Source organism: Symphalangus syndactylus, chromosome 5 (assembly GCF_028878055.3).
Source record: "Symphalangus syndactylus isolate Jambi chromosome 5, NHGRI_mSymSyn1-v2.1_pri, whole genome shotgun sequence".
In the NCBI taxonomy this organism is placed as follows: Eukaryota; Metazoa; Chordata; class Mammalia; order Primates; family Hylobatidae; genus Symphalangus; species Symphalangus syndactylus.
This window is the reverse complement of record NC_072427.2, coordinates 36,775,883-36,799,725: the sequence shown is the minus strand read 5'-3', so window position 1 is coordinate 36,799,725 and position 23,843 is coordinate 36,775,883. Positions and strand designations below refer to the sequence as shown.

The 23,843-nt window shown below is 35.9% G+C and overlaps 1 protein-coding gene and 1 pseudogene across 7 annotated transcripts in view; both read left to right on the top strand.

The window, feature by feature from the left end:
- GLCE (glucuronic acid epimerase) overlaps positions 1-23,843 on the top strand; it is a 127,305-nt gene that overhangs the window by 28,076 nt on the left and 75,386 nt on the right. For 5 of the 7 annotated variants that reach the window (XM_063640197.1, XM_063640200.1, XM_055277976.2 and 2 more), the window contains exon 2: positions 22,931-23,021. The exons of 1 other annotated variant lie outside the window; for it this stretch is intronic. The gene's annotated coding sequence lies outside the window, so the exon portion shown is untranslated. Of the gene's footprint in view, positions 1-22,930; positions 23,022-23,092; positions 23,108-23,843 lie in introns of those variants that run through there. One more of the 7 variants, XM_055277978.2, reaches the window with a different exon arrangement.
- LOC129482332 (histone-lysine N-methyltransferase SETMAR-like) lies at positions 9,082-10,124 on the top strand (annotated as a pseudogene).

The window sequence follows — 23,843 nt, the reverse complement described above, 5'->3', positions numbered from 1 at the left end:
ACATTAGAGATACTGTTAATATATATAAGCCTTGAGAGGAAAAGGATACTAATGTATGTTGACTGTGTTACTATGTACAAGCATACCAGACATTTAACATTTGTATCATTTAATTCTCCCTTCAACCTGATGAGAGTCTTATTGTCCCCATTTTACAAAAGGAAACATTGAAACATAGAGATTAAGTAAACAAAATTATTATCATGGAGAAATCCTGCTTTCTCCTTCCCTTTTACCCTCAGTGGGCATTTTTCATACCTGCTTTCATTTAATTATACAACTCTTTGAAGATGTTATTATCATTTTGCAGATGAAGAAAAACATTAACATGAATGTACAATTTAAAGAATAAGAAAATGAAAATGTGTACTACGTTAAGGAATAGAAACCCATATAAAAGGTTTTTGTTTGGTTTTGTTTACATTGATTCTCAAATGTTAAACCAACCTTGCTTTTTTTCATATAAACACTACTTGGGGCCGGGCATGGTGGCTCACCTGTGCAATCTCAGCACTTCAGGAGGCTCAGGCGGGTGGATTGCTTGAAGTCGGGAGTTCGAGACCAGCTTGGCCAACATGGTGAAACCCCGTCTCTACTAAAAATACAAAAAATTAGCCAGGCATGGTGGCACGCACCTGTAGTCCCAGCTACTCAGGAGGCTGAGGCAGGAGAATCACTTGAACCTGGGAGGCAGAGGTTGTAGTGATCAGAGATCGCCCCACTGCACTCCAGCCTGGGTGACAGAGCGAGACTCCATCTCAAAAAACAAAACAAAACAAAAAAAAATTAGCTGGGCCTGGTGGTGCGTGCCTGTAGTCCTAGCTACTCAGGAGTCTGAGGCAGAGAATCACTTGAACTGGGAGGTGGGGGTTGCCAAGATCGCCACTGCACTCCAGCTTGGGTGACAGAGTGAGACTCCATCTCAAAACAAAAACAAAAACAAAACAAAACAAAACAAAAAACCACAACTTGGTCATGAGGTATTGTACTTTTTACATATTGTTGGATTTGATTTATGTCATATTAAGTATTTTTGTATCTATATTCATAGGAAAATTGGTCTATAGTTTTCTTATAATAATCTTAGTTTGGTTTTGATACAGGGTCATGGTGGCCTTGTAGAATGACTTTGAGAAGTGTGCAGTGTGCTGTCTTCTTCAATTTTCTGGATAAGCCTTTTAGAATTAGTGTTATTTCTTCCTTAAATGTTTGTTAGAATTGACCAGTGAAGTCAGTTGGACCTGGAAGTTTTCTTTGTGGGGTGGTTTTTAACTGTAATTTCAATTTCTTTAATATATGTAAGGTTATTCAGGTTATCTGTTTCTTCTTGAGCTTTATAATTTGTCTTTCATAGAATTTGTCTGTTTCATCTACGTTGTTAAATCTATTGACATCAAGTTGCTCATGACATTCTCTTACCCTTTTAATGTCTGTCTTTAATTTATCTCTCTCACTTGTGATATTGGTAATTTATATATTTTCTCTCCACACCCCTCCTCCATTAGTCTGGCTAGTGATTTATTAATTTTATTGATCTCAGAGAGCTAGCATTTGCTTTCATTGACTTAATAAAAATTTTAAAATAAACTTTATTTTTTTAGAGCAGTTTTAGGTTCACAGCAAAATTGAGTGGAAAATACAGAGTTCTCATATCCCCCCCACCAGCCTTTCCCACTTCAACATTTCACACCAGAAGTGGTATATTTGTTACAACTAACCTACAGTGATGTATCATTATCACCCAAAGTCCATAATTTACATTGGGGTTCACTCTTGATGTTGTGCACTCTGTGGGTTTTGACAAATGTGTAATGGCATATATCTACCATTATATTATCATACAAAATAGTTCCACTCTCCTAAAAATCCTCTGTGCTCCACCTATTTATCCCTACCTCCCAGTTAACCCCTGGCAACCACTGATCTTTTCACTCTCTCCATAGTCTTTATCTTTTCCAAAGTTTCATACAGTTGAAATCATACAGTATGTCACCTTTTCAGATTGGCTTCTCTCACGTAGTAATATATACGTTTAAGGTTCTTGCATGTCTTTTCATGCATGGCTTGATTGCTCATTTCTCTTTAGCGGTGAATCATATTCCATTGTCTGGATGTGCCACGGTTTATTTATCCATTCACCTACTGAAGGACATATTGGTGGCTTCCAAGTTTGGGCAATTATGAATAAAACTGCTATAAACATAAGGACATACGTTTTCAACTCATTTGGGTCACTACCAAGGAGCATGATTGCTGGATCATATGGTAAGAGTATATTTAGTTTTGTAAGAAACTGCCAAACTGTCTTCCAAAGTGGCTTTACCATTTTGCATTTTACTGATCTCAAAGAACCAGCTTTTGGTTTCGTTGACTTTTTTCTATTTCTTCGCTGTTGTATGTGTATGTTTTTCATTCCTGCTTGTCTATCTTTACTTTCTTTTCCTTCTGCATACTTCTCTTCAGAAGAGGAGGACACACTTACTGCTTAGGATTAGCTTGCTTTTCTCTTTCTAATTTTTTTTTAACTTTTATTTTAAGTTCAGGGATACATGTGCAGGTTTGTTATATAGGTAAACTTGTGTCATGGAGGTTTGTTGTACAGATTATTTTGTCACTCAGGTATTAAGCCTAGCACCCTTTAGTTATTTTTCCTGATCCTCTCCCTCCTCCCACTCTCTACCCTCCAATAGGCCCCAACTAATTTCCTAAAGTGAAAGCCTAGGTCACTGATTTGAGACCTTCTTTTCTAACATTTAGAAGTATATTGTTTAGTTTCCAGATGTTTGGAGAATTTTTTTAGATGTTTTTCTGATTTTAATTTCTAATATAATTTTATTGTGATCAGAGAATATACTTTGCATGCTTCGAAATCCTTGAAACTTACTGAGAATGTTTTATGGCCCAGAATATAGTCTGTGTTGGGGTATTGTTCCCTGTGTACTTGAAAAGATGTGTATTCTGCTGTAATTTGGTGGTGTATTCTGTAAATGTTAATTAGATCAAGTTGGTTGCTAGTGGTGTTCAAGTTTACTATGTCCTTACTAAGTTTTTGTCTACTAGTTGTGTCATTGAGAGATTTGTTGAAATCTCTGACAATAATTGTGGATTTGTCTATTTGTGCTTGTAATTTTGTCAGGTTTTGCTTTAGGCATTTTGAAGCTCTGTTACTAGCTTAGGATTTGTCTTCTTGATGAATTAATCCCTTTAATCATTATGAAATTATTCTTTTTATTCTTAGTAATAATCTTTACTGTAAAATATACTTTATCTGATATTAATATAGCTACTCTAGCTCTCCTTTGATTAGTGTTAGCCCAGTTACAATCCTTTAACCTTTAAGTGTTTTTATATTTAAAATGGGTTTCTTGGAGACAGCATATAGTTGGATCTTACTTCTTTTTAAATACAATCTGACAATCTCTATCCCTTTTAATCAGGAGTTTAGACCATTTAGTCTTAATGTGATGACTGGTATGATTAGACTTTTGTCTACTGTTGTGCTATTTGTTTTCTATTTGTCCCATCTGTTCTTTGCATTTTTCTCTCTTTTCTTGGCATTCTTTTGGATTGGGAACTTTTTAGTGTTCTATTTTACTTGCACTATTGTCTTAGGAACTTTGCCTCTTTTCTTTTTTAGTGGTTGTCCTAGGATTACATTCTATATCTTTAATTTACACAGTGTTCCTACACATTATATTATACCACTTCTATATTTTACTTCTCTATTTGTTAAAAACCCCACAGTAGATTGTAATTATGTTTGTTTTAAACCATTTTATTTTAAAGATTTGTAAAAATAAGAAATATCTTTTATAGTTATCCACATATTTATTCCACTGTACCTCATGTCTTTGTATAGTTCCGTGTTTTTGTTTAGTATCATTTTTCTTCTGCAAAAAATCTTTCTCAACATTTTTTATTGTGCAGTTCTACTGGTGACAGATTTTCTCAGCTTTTATGTGTCTGAAAAATTACATCAACATTTCAGAAAGATATTTTTACTGGGTACCAAATTGTAGTGTATCCCCTCCGGTTTGGTGGTTGGCTAGGAGGACTCGGGACTTAGCATATAGTCAAACTCATGGTTATGACTTATCACAGCAGAAGGATACAAAGCTAAATTAGCAAATGGGAAAGGTTCGTGGGTGAAGTCTGGAGGAAACAAGGCACAAGCTTACACGAATCTTCTCCCAGTGGAATCATGCAGGATACATTTAATTGAACAATGAATTGTGACAACACATGTGAATACAGTTGAACAGGAAGCTCATTAGAGACTCAGTGCCCAAGGTTTTTATTGGGAACTGGTCAGGTAAGCATCCTCTGCATAGCATGTAGCAAAATTCCAGTTTTCAAGAAGGAAAGCAGATGTTCAGAATATTGTTTGCATAAATACTTCAGGTACAGTAAACCACCCTTTTTAGTTAGGGAATGTCAAGAACCCTTTTGAAGTTCAAGTTGTTAGACACCAGCCAAGGCCTAACCTTACAAGTAGGCCTTTCTAGGGATAGCACTCCTGAGCCTGTTGTGTTACCTTTTTCCTGCATACTAGGTTGCCTTGTTTTTTTCCTTTTCTGTACTTTGTAGATTTTAATTTATTGTCTTCTGACTTGTATAGCTTCAAGGAGAAATCTGTGATGACTTATCTTTGCTCCATTGAATGTAATGTACCTTTTTACCTCTGGCTGCTTTAAATGTTTTCTTTATCATTATTTTCAGCAATGTATGTGTGAATGTGTGTTTGTGTTTATCCTGCTAGGTATTGCTTGAACTTCTGGGAACTGTGGGTTTGTAGTTTTCAATGAAGTGGAAATTTCTGTAGCTATTTTTTCCAATATTGCCCTACTCTTTTTGTTTTCATGCTTTCATTATGGTTATGTTGATTGCTGACATTGTTACAGAGGTCATGGCATCTTTATTTTTTGGAGGGGTTATGTGTGTGTGTGTGTTTCTCTCTGTCTTCATTTTTGGATAGCTTTATTCCTGTGTCTTCAATTTACTAATACTTTCTTTTGTAGTGGCTAATCTGCTACAAATCTTACATAATAATATTTTTATTTCAAATTTTTTTATATGTAGAAGTTTTATTTGATTCTTTCATGTTTCTTTGTCTACTCATTGTGTTTGGGTTTTCTCTTATGCTGTTGAGGAAACATTTGTTATAGCTATTTTATGTTCTCTTAATTTGATCATCTCTTTCATTTCTGGTTCTGTTAATATTGACTGTTTTTCTAGTTCACAAGTCACATTTTATTGCTTCTTGATAGGTCTAATAGTTTTTTATTGAATGCTCATTATTGTGAATTTTATGTTATTTGCTGGATTTGGTTGCATTTTAAAGGATATTGGTTTTTTTCTAGTATGCCACTGTTACTTACAGATAAGTTCGATCCTTTCAAGGCTTATTTTTATGCAGCTTCAGGGAGAATCTAGAGTAGCCTTAAGGACTAATTTAACCTCACTTCTAATGCATGGTCCTTCTGGAGTCACTCATGGCTGCCCTGCTATTCAGCAAGATTTCACCACTTCGGGTAATACAAATTTTAACAATTCCTGGCCCTTTGTGAGCACTGACAGTTGTTTATCTTAGAACTCCTGGTAATTTTCTTTTCCTAAGGGTTGATTTTTTATTTTGCCCAGCCTCTTGGGGGTTCACCCTCCACATGTATAACTTGTATTCAGCCAAAGATCCAGTAGGACTGCTGTGCATTTTTTGGGATCTCTTTCTGTGTTGATCTCTTCTCTGAGGCATCTGCCCCCTCCCCCTCCCCCTGAATTCTAGCTGTTTTGGCCTCCCTAAACTCTGATATGTGTCTTTTCAATTCAGCAATGTTCCTAGGTTCTTATGAGGTTACCTTTCCCTGTGCCATTGTTTGTAAATTACCTCCAGGCAGAAGCTGGAGGGCCCTCTTATTATTGCCCTTTTAGGGCAATAGTCTGGTATCATAGACTTGTGCTGCCTTTGTTCAGTGCCAGCAAATAGTTTCCTCTATTTTGTCCAATTTCTGGTTGTTAGGGAGAAGGATATTTCCAGACCCTCTTTGTCCTTCATATTCAGAAGTGGAAATCTCCCTATAAACATTGCATACATTTCCATTTATACCATAAATGTTTCCCTTTTCTGAAGCAACTTCATCCTCGTAATGTGTGAAAATGTCAAGCCTCTACTTTTTTCTTATTATATTCAGAAGATAATAATGATGCATGTGATCAGGATCTCAAACTTCAGATTTTGCTTCAAATTTTTGTATTCACAAAAAATCTCCTATGCCTTTGATGAACATCTAGGTATCACTGTGGATCTGAGCTCCAAGGAGGATGAGGCAAGGGGGGCACCTAAGGTACAAAATTTAAGGAGACACTCACTTTCAGGTGTCAATCCTGTACTTGTACTACCTGGAGAGTAAGTGTCTCCTTAAATTTTGTACCCTAGATGCCTTGTTTGCCTCAGTCTAGTACAGGCTTTGCAGTGGATATTCCAGACTAAGATCACTTTTATTACCTAGGGCATTAATCTCAAACCATTATTAACTAGATCACATATTTCCTTTGGAGTAGGTGTCTTTTTTACCTTCATAGTTAAATTATTTAAACTTCTCTGACCATCTATTTTTTTTGGAGGAGTTGTAATAAAGTCTGATGTAAAATGTCAGTTCTTTAGTATTGGCTTAGAAATGAGAGAAGAAAAGAAAAGAGTATTCAGGGTAGCAAATACTGTCCCGCAAAGCCAAAAGCATGTGTACTGAAGCCTTACCTATTTTTAGTTTAGTCGGCCTTGGCCCTAGAAAACAGTGGCTCTCCCTACCTAGGCCAGATTCCATTAATTCCATGTGGGCGGTTGCCCACTGGGCATGCAGCCATATTTGCAGTTTGAGAGTCCCAAGTAAGCCTGACCAGGCTTCAAAAATGAATCTAGATTTATACTAAGGAATTTTAATATGGGTCAGAGACATGCAGTTGGTCTCTGATGGTGGGAAGAACAAAGTTTTTAATCTTACATAAAATGTACTCTCTTTGAGGTCTTTGGTTCGTGACCCACTTTTGGATTGCCTTAGAGTGTTCTTGCAGCTGGAATGATAAGGGAATCTCTTTTCTCTCTTCTTAGAATATTAAAGGAGACAGGAAGAAGTCCAGATAAAGTGACTCATGGAACCATTTGTTTATCTGAACCTGAGCTATATCTTAGGAGAGAAGGGTAAAAATAATTCATCCTTACTATTTTTAGTCCAGATTACCAGGATTTTTCAGATAGTGATGTAGGTATGGGTTCTGGCAGTAATAAATGGCGATTTTACCCAGAATGGCCTCTGTTAAATATCTTCCTCTGGCACTTGAAGTGGTATTTGGTATCTGTTTGATAGTTCAGAGGTTCTAAAACATTGATCCTGTGTGCAGAAAGTAACCATTAATCTCATGTTACTACTGCTGGACTCAATTTTCTTCATTTTTATTTTCTTGGGCTTTTCTTTTTTAAAAAATAAGAAGAGTAGCATATTTGTACCATCTGCAAAGCACTTTTTTAATGGATTGGAATGTAAAAATCTCTAATCCAGAAGGAAGATACTTATATAGTCAAGTCTTTATAGATACATGCAATGTACCTTTCTTTAATTACTGGGTGAGGTAATATGTTGTGGAAGAAAATAGTGAACTTGGATTCAAAAAAACCTAATTATAGTTCAGGTTGAACTGCTTGTAGCTCTGTGACCTTGAGCAGGCCAGTTAATCTCTTTGAGAGTCACTTTTTTCCATCTGCAAAGTATGTGTATGTATGTGGGAGGTAGGGGAGGATGTGATAAAATCTGCCTGCCTATTTATTCATGTCAGTGTGAAGATCATAATAAAGATGTGAAAGCACTTGGGAAATGTGTAAAGAACATATACATACAAATGTAAAAATGATATTTATAAGTATTTTATCTCAGCGCAATCAAGTCTTGTTTTTATCTTTGGGACACTGTAAATATAGTCTCAGCTAAATTTTTCTTTTTAAATCACTGATAGCTTAGAAAAAGAGAAGTAAAAAAATATGTATATTGGAAAATGGATGGAAAACACATCAAAGGTTACAAGTTACCTATGAAAGAATTGATAAAATCTCCTTAGAGTTTGTGTGTGTGTGTGTATTAACAAAATTTGAAATTTTTACTTACCTTCTCTTTCACCTCTAGACTTTGAAAATCCATATCAGATTTTGTGACATATTGTATGTGGATTTTCTACTTTAGATTATCCATAGAAAACTATTTTTTAAAATCAGTCTTGTGGCTCCTTGTTGTCTAAGACAATTCTGGATGTTTTCTCCTGATTGGTATGTTTTCAGGGGAATGCAAACTAATTTAATATAGCCCTGGTATGTATAATGAGGGTGTTAAATCTGTCAGAACACAAATCACAATGATTGAAATATGAATGTAATATTTTGGCACCTTTGAAACTATTAAATTACTCCTCTATATTACATTAGATCAGTGAGAGAATTCCCTTGGTTGGTTCATTCATTCATTAAACAAATATTAATACCATTCCTACTATTGCCAGGTACTGTTGTATCACATACAACAGTAAACAAAACAGACAAAAATTCCTGCCTCTATGGAGCTTACATTCTAGCTGAGAGGGAAACTGAAACTAACAGATAAAATATATAGTGTATCAGATAGCAAAATAAAGGAGGGAAAGGGGATTGGGGGAGTGTTGGAAGGCACGGCGATTGGAGGAGGGCAGGCCTGGGAAGGATTGTGACATTTGAGTGAAGACCTAAAAAGAATCTATACAGATATCTCAGGAAAGAACATCCCTGTTCTAAGGTATAGCAAGGGTAACAGATTTGAGGAAAGTGTGTGCCTAGTATGTTCAAGGAACAAGGAGGAGGCTAGTGTGATTGAAGTGGAGTGAGCATGGAGTGTTAGGCTGGTGCAGACATAACTGCGGTTTTTGCATTGTTTAAATTTGCTGTTTGATATTGGAGTACATTCTTAAATAAATGTGGTTATGTCATACATCATTTTAATGTGCATTTCTTGCTTTGTTTTGCTAATGACTTATTACTTGCTATTTATTTTATATTTATTTTAGACTATGGAAATGATGTTAGACAAAAAGCAAATTTGAGTGATTTTCTTATTCAAGTTCAAAATGGGTCATAAAGCAGCAGAGACAACTCGCAGCATCAACAATACATTTGGCCCAGAAATCGATAACAAAGGTACAATGCAGTGGTGGTTCAAGAACTTTTGCAAAGGAGACAAGAGCCGTGAAGATGAGGAGTGTCCTGGCCGGCCATCGAAAGTTGGCAACGACCAATTGAGAGCAATCATCGAAGCTGATCCTCTTACAACACTAGAAGTTGCCAAAGAACTCAACATCAACCATCCTATGGTCATTCGGCATTTGAAGCAAATTAGAAGGGTATAAAAGCTCGATAAGTGGATGCCTCATGAGCTGACTGAAAATAAAAACAATCGTCATTTTGAAGTGTTGTCTTCTCTTACTTTGTGTAACAACAATGAACCATTTCTCGATCAGATGGTGACTTGCGATGATAAGTGGATTTTACATGACAACCGCAGATGACCAGCTTAGTGGCTGTACTGAGAAGAAGCTCCAGAGCACTTCCCAAAGCCAAACTTGTGCCAAAAAAGTTCATGGTCGCTGTTCGATGGTCTGCTGCCGGTCTGATCCACTACAGCTTTCTGAGTTCCTGCAAAACCATTACATCTGAGAAGTATGCCCAACAAATCACTGAGATGCATGGAAAACTGCAATGCCTGCAGCCAGCATTGATCAACATAAAGGGCCCAGTCCTTCTCCACAACAATGCCTGACAGTGCGTCGCACAACCAGCGCTTCAAAAGTTGAATGAATTGGGCAAAAAGTTTTGCCTCATTCACTGTATTCACCTGACTTCTTGCCAACTGACTACCACTTCTTCAAGCATCTCAGCAACTTTTTGCAGGGAAGATGTTTCCACAACCAGAATGCAGAAAAAGCTTTCCAAGAGTTTGTCGAATCCCAGATCATGCATTTTACACTACAGGAATAAATAAACTTATTTCTCATTGGCAAAAATGTGTTGATTGTAATGTTTCCTATTTTGATGAATAAAGATGTGTTTGAGCCTAGTTATAATATAATGATTTAAAATTCACGGTCCAAAACCGCAATTACTTTTGCGCCAACCTAATAAGATTAAAACCAGTAGAGGTGGGTATTTTGAGAGCCATGTATTTCAAGGATGGAATTATTGTTTGTGTCAGCTCCTGCTCATAGGTAAAATAAGAGGAAGTTGGAGAATCGATTGTTGTGTTTAGCAATGTGGAAGATGTTGGTGACCTTAAATAAGGGCAAGTTGGTAGACAGATGGGATGAAAAGCTTGGTTGATATGGATTCAGGAGAAAATAGGAGATGTGGAGACAGTGAGTGTAGGTAACACTTTTGAATTTTATTGTAAAGGGGGAACTATGCACATTTGGTGTGTAGAGTTAAGAGAGTGGGCTTTAAAAAAATTTTTGGTTCTATATTTCATGTGATAGGAATAATCCAGTAGAGAGGGAATATTTGACAACGCAGTAGAAGGAAGAGAAAATTGCTGCAGCAGTTTTCTTGAATAGGTGGGAAATAATTGGGATTACCTTTAGTTTTCCAAAGTGACCATTATATTTTCTTTGATGCTTATAATTCACATTCTTCCCTTTTAAAGAACATCAGTGCCTGAGCCTTTTAATATACATATCCTTTCTTATGTCTGTACCTTACCACTCACATGTATACTTTTTTCTTTTTTTAAAAAAACCCTGCATGTGGCATTCAAACACATGTGTATGATTTTATCAGAGCCCCTAAAATACTTTATTACATTTATTTACATGTCTCACCTATTACTGGATTGTCGATACCTTGATCTATCTTATTACTCAACTATTGGTTCTTTGACTGCAGTGTTTTTATTCATTGCTACATGCCTATATTAGTTACCTATTGTTGCAAAACAAATTACTTTAAAACATACCCACTCAAAACACACATTTATTATATTGCAGTGAGTCAGGAATCCAGGAACAGCATAGGTGCTGGGTCTCTTACAAGGTTATGAACCAGTATGTTGACAGGGCCTGAAATCTCATCAGAAATCTTGATGTGGAAGGATCCATTTTCTAGGTCACTCATAAAGCAGGATTCATTTCTTCTCAGGCTGTTGGCCAGAGGCCTCCCTTGGACCCATGCCAAAGGGCCCCATACAGCATCTCGCAATATGGCAGTTGACTTAGAGCAGACAAGCAAGAGGGCAAGAAAAAGTGCCAGCAAAAGAGAGTGCTAGCAAGAAGCACATCACAATTTTTATAACCTAATCACAGAAGTGACTTCCCATCACTGTTGCCGTATTTTCTTTATTTTTAAAAATTGAGACAGAGTCTTACTATGTTGCCCAGGCTGGTCTTGAACTCCTGGGCTCAAGTGATCCTCCTGCCTTGGCCTCCCAAAGTCTTGGGATTACAGGTGTGAACCACCATGCTTGGCCAATATTTTCTTCTTTATAAGCAAGTTACTAGGTCTGGCCCACACTTAAAGAGGGTTACACAACATGCGACTATCAGAAGGCAGGGATCACCGCAGGGACATATTAGAAGTCCGCCACCCAGTCCCCAAACTCTGGAACTATAAAAATGCTTAACTTGTTGAATGAATTAACCTTTTTCCAAGCACCCTCATAACTGGTAGTGTACATTTGTAAGAGGGCTGGTCAAGGGTAAGAATTCGGTTTGAGACTGTATACAGAATAACTTGATACTCAGGGATTATTTCAACTGTTTCCTGTTTCCTTAATGATTTGCTTTTATGAAATAACGTTAATGAAAAGTTCAAGTCATTTTGTATATTCAGGAGCTAAGCAAAACCAGGAATGCTATTCAAGAAAATCAGAATACATGCAGTATATTTTAATAGGAATTCTAGAAATAATCTGATAGGAAGCTGTATTTTGAGATAATTCAAGCTTCCAGTCATTCCTAACATATATACCCTTTTATGACATGGATGAGCATAAGGATATATAAAAATCTGTGCAACTGAAATGTAGTTGAATTTGATCTCTACTATAAAATAATCTTTATAAAAATAAGATTTTAACAGGTAGGAATAAGCATCATCAGATCATGGATTTCAATTTTTTTGCATAGTTTAAATGTTGAGGTGATTTAATCTTTTGAAGAAAACTAAGGAATCTCTTCCTAGACTTATAAAGTGTTAGATATTAGAAATAACTTGTCCAATCCTATATTTTTATAGATGAGGAAATGGCTACCCAGTGACGTACCCAAGCTTTCTGGTGGCACAGCCAGTGCCAGATCCCAGGCTTCCTGACTCCATTCAGTGCACTGTACCATGCCTTAAACCATACTGGAACCGCTTGGGGAGTTTAAAAACTTTTATGCTTCTCTTATCTCCAGACCTTTTGATTTAATTGGTATGGGTTAGAACTTGGTCATTGGAAGTTTTAAACACTCGCCAGGTGATTCATGCATCATAGTCTGGGAACCTCTACTCCTCAAAGAATTAGTGTGCTTAAGGAATTGGAACTAGAGTGAAATCAGTGGTACAGACTTCTATCCATTATGATTCCTTAATCACTTATTTGGCAGGGTTTTATCAGAGTAGTAAGACAATTTTTTACATTGAGAAATAATTAAGATATATGCTGAGCAAAGACTTTCTTAATAAAACTGTCCTTTCACTAGTATTTTGTGAGATAGCCTGTGACAAAATTTTTCCTAATCATGAAATTGGAGAACAATTTTTTGACACTAATCAGGCAAGGAGAAAGTTTCGTGCCATCTGTGTTGTGGCATGCTTTGCTGTTGTTTTAACTAGATAAAATTCTAATTACTGTTAAACAGATTGTTCATGAGGTTGTTTTTAATATTTTAGAGCAAGTGCATAAATATAAAGAGGCAAAGAGATGGGTCCAGATTTAAAAACAAAATACAGTTTCTTTAAAAGTAAATCAGCATTTGACACACTGGGTTGTTTAATTACACATTTCAATGTGGGTCCTTGGTACTGCAATGTTGCAAGGCATATGAAATTTGCAGTTTGTTATAACTATTCTGTTGTGTCGTTTTATACTTTTGGATATAAAGCTGACCAAACATTCTAACTAGAAAATACTAATTTATGATTGATAAGTGGCATTTTGTTTCTACATATTGTTCTTTTAAACAAGGTCTTTCCTTAATAATGACAGATGTAGGGAATATGAAGTAGAAGAGGTAAGAATAGGAGATTATGATCAGATCAAAGCATTTCAGAACGTTAAATCATGTATTGAACCAGTATCAGGGTGTTGACAAGAAAAGCTATATATTTGGGTTGCTAGAGTAGAAGCGATAAGGGGCATATTAGTTTTCTATTGCTACCATCATAAATCAATACAAACTTGGTAGCTTAAACAGAAAGTTTTTTAATCTTACAGTTCTGTGAGTCAGTAGGCCAATCCAGGTCTCACTGGGTTAAAATAAAAATTTCAGCATGGCCATGTTCCTTTCTGGAGGCTGTAGGGCAAGATCAGTTTCCTTGCTTATTTGGAGTTTTGGTAGAATTCACTTCCTTATGGTTGTAGCATTTGTCTTGATCAGAGCCCTTTCTAGCACCTACATTCCACCCTCGTTCCCTGGCATGTGGCCCTCCTTCATCTTCAAAACCAGTAACAAAGGTCAAGTCTCTCTGAAGCTTCCAATATTTCCTTCTCCTTTGATTTAAACTCTGATCCACCTGCTGTCTTCCTCTTCCACTTTAAAAGCCTCATGTGATGAGATTGAGCCTACCTGGATAATACAGGGTAATCTCTCCCATCTCAAGTTCCTTAACCTTAATTATAACTGCAAGTCCCTTTTGCCATGTAAGGTAACTTAGGTTCCAGTGCTTAAGGGCACAGACATCTTTGGAGGGCCATTGTTCTGCCTGTCAAAGAGGGCTAGATCACTGGAGTCAAGGAAGCCAAGTGTCAGTATTGACATAGCTGTTGAAAGTCTTCATTTATACAACCAATTTTTTTTAGTGCTTGCTATGTCTAGTCATTGTAGTAGGCACTGGGGCTATTGTGGTAAACAAGACAGACATAGTATCTGCCCTTGTGTGTCTAGCAGTATACTTATAAAAACAAGCAAAACATACAGCATTGCTTTATAAAGAATTCTTCATGTATTCCATATTTATGTAAGCTCTTTGAAAGCCAGTACTAGTGTTCTTTGTTTTGGCCCTTTCCTCATCCCATCACTACAGTAGTGTTTTACATACTAGATGCTTAACAGATACTGCTAACAAAGGCTTACTTTGTTTTTTCTTTGCGTTGAGTTAGGAACCTCATTTATCTCTCTTTTTTTCTATTTTCTGCTTCAAAAACAGGAATTTTGAGTTAAAAAATCCAGACTTAGAGGACAATTTAAGACTTAATCAGATACCCACTAAGGAATTTTTAAAAAGGCCTTAAGAATGACCATGTACTCCATTTTACTTTTCTTGGTAAAGACTCTAAAGTGCTAAAGGCAGCTCTGCTTTGCTTCTTCTTCCTCCTCCTCCTCCTATTATTATTATTACTATTATTTTTGAGAAAGGGTCTGGCTCTGTCACCCAGGCTGGAGTGCATTGGTATGAGCACAGGCTCACTGTAGCCTTGACCTCCTCGGCACAAACAGTCTTCCTACCTCAGCCTCCCAACTAGCTGGGACTACAGGCACACTGTACCACATCTGGCTATTTTTTAAATCTTCTGTAGAGATGGAGTCTATGTTGCCCAGGCTGGTCTTGAGTTCCTGGGCTCAAACTATCCTTACACCTTGGCCTCCCAAAATGATGGGATTATAGGCATGAACCATAGTTCACGGCCTTGCTTTCACCTCCTAGATTCAACAGTCAGAGAGTATTTACCCAATTAAAAAAAAAAAATCAGCAGTTGCTTTAAACCAGTATCCACCTATAGTGAAGAACTGCCAACTCAGAAGCAAATTAAAATAAATTTCTCAATATGTCTTTTATGAGATAGATAGACTTTTAAAATAGTGGAAGACATTTGCTATCTATTGGTCACTGCTCTTAGAGCTTCTGTCTTCCTCATATACAATTCTTTCTTGTGCTCCCACTGTGTGCCGAGTGTGGGTCTACTCTTCATGGAAAAACTGCGGTATTCTTACCAATTATTAAATGCCTTCTAAAGACAGTTATTTGTAGTTTTCTTAGTGATAGTCATGGTTACAATTCTGTATCATGTAGTTTCCCAATGTAGCAATAGGGAACTTCAGTAATGGTGGATTGGAGTAAGCATAGGTATATGAGATTTATAGTCTACACAGGCATTGATTTCAATCATAGAACTTTTTATCAGAACTGTTATCAAGTGGTTAAATATACTTGTAACACAGGTTTGGGCTACATAGTGTAAATGTCACATGAGGCCTTCTTAATTTCAGTGTATACCAAGTTCTCCATCCCAAATCCCTTCTTGATTCTTTGATGATTTAACATTATTTATGGATAATTTCTTATTCTCACCTTTAATGTTTCTAAACAAATAGCCTAAATATATTTTATATAAAACTTCATTTCCCAAAGAAGAACTTTTGGAATAATGGGTGGAAAGTTCGTTTGATTTGCTTAAGTGTAGAGATGGCTATTGTGATATTTAAATTTGGATGATACTAATTTCGATGAAGGAAAGTAGTAGCTACTTTTATAGAGCTAGGTGGTTTAATCTTCAAAATGTTACTAGGTAATGTTGATTTCTGTGAACTTAGCGTTTCAGTGGCCAGTAAGGGAAAGCATCCTGTTGGGTTTAGTTCATATGTAAAAATTCTTATTAATTGGCAACTTTTGAAGAGAGCTGGAAGTTTAACTGTGAATGGTGTAATACTAATTAACCGAAGTTTTCTTGATTCTTTGAAAAAGACGGGAAAAAACTCCGTGTTTATGGACATTAAAATATAGTAGTGACTTAAACACATGCAATGCTACAGAGAGGAGACAGGAAATTTACTAACCTACTGAAACTTTTGACAGGTGCAGTGCATCTTCGGAAGTCAGATTTTGATTATTATTAATAAAACAGCCTTTGTTTAGTAAGTTGAACATCAAGTGAGAAGATTACGTGGAGCAGTAAGCATACAGATTTGCAATAGGTACTCCATTCCGTGGGTTTTAATGGGTGTCAAACCTAAACTGACCTTAGTGAATTATAGCTACTACACACACATGGCTTCAGTTAGAAAGGATATGGTACCAGGTAATGTCATCAGTTTTTCCAAATGTGTTCCTGGGGAAAATAACCTAAATTCTTGAAGCAGATCATTTAACTTATAATTGGATGTAATATTATGACAACAAAAGGCCTTAAGGCAAAAACTGTTCCTTATAGAGGCTTTTTGTTTTTCATTTGAAATTAGTGCAATTGCTGATCGACTTTTAAAAAAAAACTCATATTCTTTTAAATATAATAATCTGAAGGTGTTGCTGAATTTAGTAGCACAACTGAGAACAACGGTATCCTTAAAAACAAATAATCGAGTTTAGGTTAAATGGAAATAGTTGGCTAAATATGATTTTTAAAAATAATACTTAAGGTACATGTAGGAACCAGATAGATTAAATAACATGATAAAAAGTGTTCAGAAGAGGTAGTACCTTTATACTTAGTTTTAAAAAATTTAAATTCCTGTAGTATGTAGATTTTTATGTTTTATGCCCACATGCATGTATAGTATAGTAATAATTCACTGTAAGCTTGTAGTGTACTGTATTAGTTGAAGTACGATAAAGAAATTCTTACAGAAGAGTAGAAATACTTCTGAAATACTGTGTTTTCCAGCTTGCATTCCTCATCCTACTTATTCAAATAAAGCGACTATTTTTTCCCTGATAAAAAAGGTAGAAACAAATGATTGTTTTACTTTTTTTTTTTTTGAGATGGAATCTCACTCTGTCACCCAGGCTGGAGTGCAGTGGTGCGATCTCGGCTCACTGCAACCTCTGTCTCCCGGGCCTAAGTGATTCTTGTGACTCAGCCTCCTGAGTAGCTGGGATTACAGGCGCATGCCACCACACCCAGCTAATTTTTTTGTATTTTTGGTTTCACCATGTTGGCCAGGCTGGTCTCAAACTCCTGACCTCAGGTGATCCACCCACCTTGGTCTCCCAAAGTCCTGGGATTACAAGCATGAGCCACTTTGCCTGGCCTGTTTTACTTTTTATTTTCAGAATGCTTATTATGCAGTGGAAGCAGAATTAATCACATTCCTCTCCCTGACCAACAATGTGGAATTCTCTACTGACTGTAAATCAGTATTTTTAAAAAATCTTTAATGAAAGTTCTTTTATGATACCACTAAGCAGATGTCAGGATTTACTTTTCAATTAGGTGGGATAGTGGTGATGAGCAGATCAGACTCCTTTGCAGGTGATACGTTGCTTAAGGGAACTGACATTTAGACCATTGATCCCTCTAGTGATTTTACATGTCAGGACTGAGCTATTTGTCACTTGCTCTATCTGAAAAGTAGGCAGAATAAACAAGAGGATTTTTACAGACTGTAAGATCCAAACTAAATAATCCTGAAAAGGCCTTGATGATTTAAAAGTCTTTTAAGTATCATAAATTTTATTTTTTTAAATGAACATGCAGTAAAACTGACTTCTCCTGTGTATAGTTGATATATTTCAACGTGTATAGATTTATCTAACCACCATCACAGTCAATATCCAGAATAGTTTCCTTAGCTCAAAAAATTGCCTTGTGTTGTCCCTGTGTAGTTGTGCTCCCTCCCTACCCCTCAATATCTGGTAACTCTGCCATTTTACTTTTGTCTTTTCAAAAATGGTCATGAAGTGGAATAATAGAGCATGAAGCCATTTAAGACTGTTACATATCCATTTACTCAGCATAATGCCTTATAAGATTCATGTAAGTTGTTCTGTGTATTGATATTTTATTCCTTTTTATTACTGAGCAGTATTCAGTTGTATGGATGTACCACAGTTTGTTTATAAGTTTATTAATTGGAGGACATTTGAGTTGTTTCCAGTTTTTAGCTATTTTGAATAGAGCTTCTATAAACATTTGTCTATAGGATTTTGTGCAAATGAGTTTTCATTTCTGTTGGGTAAAAATACATAGGTATGGGATTGATGGGTCATGGTAACTGTTTATTGTCAAGAAATTGACAAACTTTTCTAAAGTGTCTATACCACTTTGTATTTCCATCAGCAATGTGTGAGTGTTCTAGTTGTTCTGCACAGTTGTCAGCACTTGGTATGTTCAATATTTTTCATTTTAGCCATTCTAATCGATTTGTAGTGGTACCTGATAATGAGTTTCATTTTCACTTTCCTGATAGCTAGTGATGTTGCACATTTTGTTGTATGTTTTGTTATATTCTCTTTGGTGAAGGATCTATTCAGTTCTTTTGACCATTAAAAACAACCTTTTTATTTTGGAAGAGGTTTAGGTGTATAGAAGAGTTACAAAGATAATACAAAGAGTTCCTGTATATTCCTCACACAGCTTGCCATAATAATAACAATTTGCAAAACCAAGTGCATTTTTCAAAACCAAGAAACGAACACTGGTACCTTACTACTAACCAAACTCCAGATTCCAAACTGGGATTTTGCCAGATTTTCCACTGGGTCTCCTGTTCTCGAATCCATTCCAGGATTACGCGTTACATTTGTCATCTCTCCCTAAATCTCTATAGTCTATGACAGCGTCTCTGCCTCTGTTTTTCGTAAACTTGATAGTTCTGAGTACTAGTACCAGTCAGATATTTTGCAGAGCGTCTCTCAATTTGTGTTTGTCTGATGCTCTTCTTGTGATTAGACTGAGGTTATGAGTTTTAGGGAAGAATACACAGAGGGAAATGCCCTTTTCCTCACATCTTATCAAAGTGCATGATGACAGCATTACTTGGCTAAGGCACTCTTTATCAGATTTCCTCACTGTAAAGTTGATATTTTTGTCTCTTTGTATTATATTTAGAAATCAGTTGCTAATTTCAGCCCACCCAATCAGTTGCTAATTTTCTCCCACCCAAAAGGGTAGGAGATTGTTTTATCTTATGGATAGGGTATATCTATATGCTATTAAGTTTTCTTCTGTAAGTAAGCCTTTGTCCCTTCTCTTCCATTTATTTATTCAGTCATTTATATCAATATGTATACTTATTTTATACATTGGCTTATAGTTCAATACTATGTTATTTTGTTGCTAAAGTTGTTCCAGTGTTGGTCCCTGTATTCCTTTGATATGTCCCATCCTTTTCTTTTCTGAATACTTCCTTAATTTCTGGTACTACAAGATACTTCAGGCTTATCATATATTTTCTCTGCCCTAGCCCTAGAATCGGCCATTTCCACTAGGAGCCCTGGTTTCTTGTATTGGAGAATTGTGTTTAGATCCATTGTCTCTCTGGGTATTGGATATACTTGTTGATACAGGGGTATCACCATTTCAAGGCCTTCTCAGAGGATAGAGCTAGGAAATAATACATTTGTATATTAATCACGTATTTATGTACAACTATAATTGTACCTATTTGTATTATATATTATGCTGTATATATAATATATATTAAGTTCATACTGACGTCTGTGACTAATCTAGTACCACAGGGTTCATACTAGGCTTCCCCACTTTGCTTATCTGTAACTTTCCTTTCTAACAGAAACCTGGCCTTGATCATCCATCCATTTACTTGTTTGTTCCATCTCAGTAAAGCAAGTTCACAGTTGTTAACCAGTACCCCCGTGAGAAATAAATTTACCCTACCCCCTTTAGTTGGGTTATGCCATTCGTTTATAATACAGCCAGATTCATTTGTCGTGGACTGCATTCTATCTTAAAATTCCCCCAACATTTTAGTTGATTTGTAAAAATTTGCATACGTTAAAGTTCAGTCTTTGTGATGTGCAGTTCTGTGGGTTTTGACAAATGCACAACGTCATGTATACACCACCTCAGTGTCACACAGAATGACTCCATCACACTAAAAGATTTCTCCATGCATCCCCTTTGTAGTCAGCCACTACTCCATACCCCAACTCCTCTCCTGACAACCAAAATCTCCTGTAGTTTTGCATTTTCCATTGTGTCATCTGAATGCAATCATATAATATATTGCTTTTGGATCTGACTTCTTTCATTTAGAAAAATACATTTAAGGTTTATTCATGTTGTTTCATGAATCAAATAGTTCATTCCTTTTCATTTCTGCATAGTATTTTATTGTATAGGAATACTACAGTTTGTTTATCCATTCACCTGGACATTTTGGTTGCTTCCAGGTTTTGGTGATTATGAATAAAGCTTCATTAAATATTGGTGTACAGGTTTTTGTCTGAATACAAGTTTTCAGTTCAGTTTAGTAAGTATCTAGGAGTTTGACTGCTGTGTCATATGATAAATGTATACTTAGCTCTATTAGAAACTGCCAAACTGTCTTTCAAGTGGTTGTACCATTTTTTTTATTTCTACCAGTAATGAATGAGATTTCTATTGTTCTGTATCTTTAGCAGCATTTGGAATTACCAGTTGTTTTTGTTTGTTTTTTAAGCTATTCTAAGCATGTGCTTTTGCTCATATTTAAATTGTTTTCTTACTGTTGAGTTTTGAGTGTTCTATATATTTGTTGGATGGAAGTCCTTTGCTCCATAAGCAATTTGCAGGTATTATCTCCCTGTCAGTAGCTTGTCCTTATGTTATGTTAAAGATACCTTTCCAGAGCATAAATTTTTAATTTTGGTGAAGTCCAATTTATAACTTTTAATTTTATGGATTATGTTTTTGGTGTCATATCTCAGAACTCTGCTTAACTTCAGGTAACAAAGATTTTATTCTTTGTCATTTTTTGGGTACAAGTTTTACAGTTTTATATTTTACATTTGAGTGAATTTTTGTGTAACATGAGAGTTTAGGTGAAATTTTATTTTTTTCTTTGCATATGGATGCACAATTGTTCCAACACCATTTGTTGAAAAGACAATCCTTTCCTCATTGTATGCCTTTGAACCTTTGACAAAAATCAGTTGACCCTGTTTGTGTGGATATATTTGTGAACACTGTGTTCTTTTCCATTGATTGACAGATCTCTCCCTTCAGCAATATCACATTGTCTTGGTAAGTAGCTTAAAGCCTTAAAATTAGGTAGTATAATTCCTTCAACTTTATTTATTTTAAAAATAGTTTTGTCTTCTCTAGTTCTTTTGCCTTTCCATAATAATCTTAGAATCAACTTGTCTATAACTACAAAAAATCCTGGAATTTTTATTGGAGTTGCATTAAATTTCTAGACCAGTTTGGGGAGAATTGACATCTTTATGATGTTGAGCTTTCTGATCCATGAACACAGGATATCTTTCAACTTACTCAGATTTTCCTGATGCCTGCATCAGCATTTTGTTGTTGTTAGCGTATAGCTCTTGTATATGTTCTAATAGGTTTATGCTCAACTATTTGGTTTTTATGGAGCTATTTTGAATGGTATTATTTTTAAATTTGAGGGTTCTAAACTGTTCATTGTTAATGTACAGAAATGTGATTGATGTTGACCTTTTCTCCCCAATCTTTGTCTATGTTCATATTGGATCATTTTTATTCATCTGTGGTAAGTTCACTGACTTTTTCTTCTGTCATCTTCATTCTGCTATTGAGCTCATTTAGTGAGCTTTTTATTTTGGTTATTGGTATTTTTCCACTTCTAAAATTTCCATTTGGTTCTTCTTTTATCTTCTGTTTTTTTTTTTTCTGAGTTTATCTCTTTGTTTCAAGAATGTTTGCACTTACTTGTTAAAGCATTCTGTAATAATGGCTCTAAATAGCTTTAATGTCTTAGATAATTTCAACATCTTTGTTTTCTTGATGTTGGTATTTTTCCTGTGCAAGTTGAGTTTTTTTGATTCCTTGTATACCTAGTAATTTTGGATTATATCCTGGACATTTGACTATTATGTTAGGAGACGTTGGGCCTTGTTTAAATACTGTGGAAAATGTTGATATATTTGTTTTAGTAGACAGTCAACCCAGTTAGAGTCACACTGCAAATTTCTGTGGGTTGTAGTTACAACATCAGTTTGATTTTCAAAGCTTTTGCCGTATTACTTGGTTCTGTCCCACATGTGTACCACCCATTGCCAGTCTGGAACTTGAGGAGTGGTCTGTTCCATAGTTCTCAAAGTCTGTGTATGTTTGTTTGGCTCAGATGTATGCATGTGCCACTCGAGGGTGAGTCCAGGAGTTCATAAAACAACTTTGAGGTGTTGCTCACCCATGTTCCTTGTTTGTGATCTCCCAGTAATTTATAATTCTGCATGGATCCCCTTTTCTGTCCAGAAAGTGGGTCTTTATCCCTCTTTAATGTTCACTCCCTGCAGCTGTGCCCATATTCAGGGCCAAGTGGCAGGAGGACAGAGAGAGAAGCAAAAGGGATTCACCATATCCTCTTGGGACCACAGCTTCTGTGATCAGAGAGGTAGATTCCCTCTCTCAGAGTTTTAGTTCCTAATAACCTCCATTGCCACTGCTGCCACAGCTGTGATGGGTGGCTGGGCTTGAGAGAGTAAAGAGAGAAAAAAACGGGGATATTTGCACACTTTCTTGTGAGTCTTAGGAGACCACTTTCCCTCTCTCAGAAGCTTTCCATTTGGGCTGCATTATGTTCAGTCTGGATGAAAGCAGAGGGGGAAATAAATGGTAAACCTGTGATTGCTTCAGTGGTACATCAAATTCTGGTTGTCTTAATCTGCCTGCTACTGTTACTTTTCAAAGTTCCCTAGTAGTTGTTCCATGCATTCTGTCCAGGTCTTATAGCTACATTAACTTGTTGGCATGTGATTACCCCATCTTATTTGGAACTGGAAGCTGACTTAAGGTTTTCAATTTTGTTTCTCTAGGAATTTGACAAGAAACTGAAGTTTTGATTCAGATATATTTTGAATTGAAACCAGAGATGTACTAGAGTTTAGATTCTTTCATTTGATTAAGGTAAGATTGTTTGATAAAATTTAATCATACCTTTACTATACATTTTCAGAGATGTGCTAGAATTTAGATTGTTTCATTTGATTAAGGTAAGATTGTTTAATAAAATTTAATTATACCCTTACTATGCATTTTTAGACTTATATTTTAATGTGTATTTTATTAACACGTTTAAATTTCCCAGTCTAATCTGAGATTCTGACCTCAGGAAATATTTTTATGGTTTCTTTACCACTTAAATAGCTAATGTTCCTTGTAACAACTACTAGATTCAAGGGAAACATGATTATACATTCGCTGGAAGTGTTATATACTGATATCAAATCTGTTTGCCTAGAGCAGGAGTCAGCAAACTACAGCCTACAGGCCAGCCACCTATTTCGGTAAATAAAGTTTCATTGGAACACAGCCACACCCACTTAATACATATTGTGTGTGGCCATCTTAGCACTACATTGGCACATTGGCAGAGTTTTTAGTTGGAACAGTGTCTGTATGGCCCACAAGCCTAAAATCTGGCCCTTTTAGGAAAGTTTGCTGACCCTTGGCCTAGAAAACTGAAGCAGGGTATCTTATTATGCTATGTAATTATAATACATGAAATGGTAGCTAACTGATTTTAGTTGTCAGTAAGGCTTGTTGTATGAAAACTTATTAGAGATTTAAATATGCATATAAGTATATGTGCAGATACAGGAACTCTAATTTCTTGAAGTGAAGGGTCTGTATTATTTCTTAGAAGGTGCTAGTTTTCTGAAGTAATTGATTTTTAAAATAAGGCTTAATGTTAGCAGTTAAATACTAAGTGCTTATTTTTTAAGTAGA